The sequence below is a fragment of the Bos grunniens genome, chromosome 13 (genome assembly GCF_055505025.1).
Source record: "Bos grunniens cultivar Pamir isolate PY7600 chromosome 13, Bosgru_T2T1.0, whole genome shotgun sequence".
Classification (NCBI taxonomy): Eukaryota; Metazoa; Chordata; class Mammalia; order Artiodactyla; family Bovidae; genus Bos; species Bos grunniens.
Window position 1 is genome coordinate 63710195 of NC_141177.1, and position 1092 is coordinate 63711286.

The window sequence follows — 1092 nt, forward strand, 5'->3', positions numbered from 1 at the left end:
CAACTGCTTTGCCCTGGTTCTACCACTTGGAGTTAATAGCCGTTTACATTTTGGTGCATATTTTCCCAGCCTTTTCCTCCTATCAATATATTAAACAAAGAAAGAAATATTCATCTATTTTTTATAGACTAGGATTATACTGTTCACTTTGTTCTGTGGAACTCATTTATTTTTTTAAACTTAATGTATGGTGAAACTCTTTCTAAATGACTTCATATTAATTCACACTCTTTTGCAGATACTAAGGCCACTGAAGACTTGGGGTTTTGCCATGGCCTTTTCCTCTTCTCCAGTTAACGGTGACCTAAATTTCCACAGAAGAGGGAGGAAATGAAAACTTTGCTGAACATATGGCAAATCCTGTGCCTGGTGAACCAGAATCTTTGGATGTTGCCTGACTTATAATGAATTTTCTTTTTTTTTTTTTTTAGTGTTCACAGTATTTGTTAATCATTTATTTCTTGAGAGACTATTCCTCAGCCCAGATACTCCTAGTTTCATAGTTCAGGAACACAGGTGAGTGACACAATTTCATGGAACTCAACCCGAAGAAATTCTTTCTGTTCTAAATCACTTTGAAAGATACCAGCCTTCCTCTTCTCCTCAAAATCTTTCAGGGAATCATAATTGCTGTAGAAATCTGCACATGCCTTCTTTCTTGGTTCAGCCACAGCAAACTTATAGAAAACTGCAACTCCCAGGGGGACAATGAATGCTCCAACAAGATGAAATCACAGACCCTTGGCCAGAAGGCCACTCCTCTGAGGTTTTGTCAAAAAACTGGACATGGTAGTTTTTCTTCTTGATGGCTCAGCAATGATGTTCTTCCAGGGTGATGGAGAAATGGACCTAGAATGAATGTTTGACAAGCGTTTGTGGAACAAAGGCAGGTGATGAGGAACGAAGGCTCAGGTGTGGGGGTACAGTGCCTGGATGGGTTGACCAGAGCTGTCATCAGGCCTGGGCCGGGACAGGTCAGGGGGCCACTCCCCGTGGCTGGCAGAACTTTGATGAAGTCACCTGGCCAGACTTGTGTTCCTCCCTTTGCTGAGAAGAGGCTCCCAGTGACCTGTAACAACTGGTCCCAGTCTA

General features: G+C 42.1%; 1 pseudogene; it reads right to left on the reverse strand.

The window, feature by feature from the left end:
• Nucleotides 1-497: 497 nt before the first annotated feature.
• On the reverse strand, nt 498-788 carry LOC147361108 (cytochrome c oxidase subunit 6C pseudogene; annotated as a pseudogene).
• Between the last annotated feature and the right edge of the window lie 304 nt (nt 789-1092).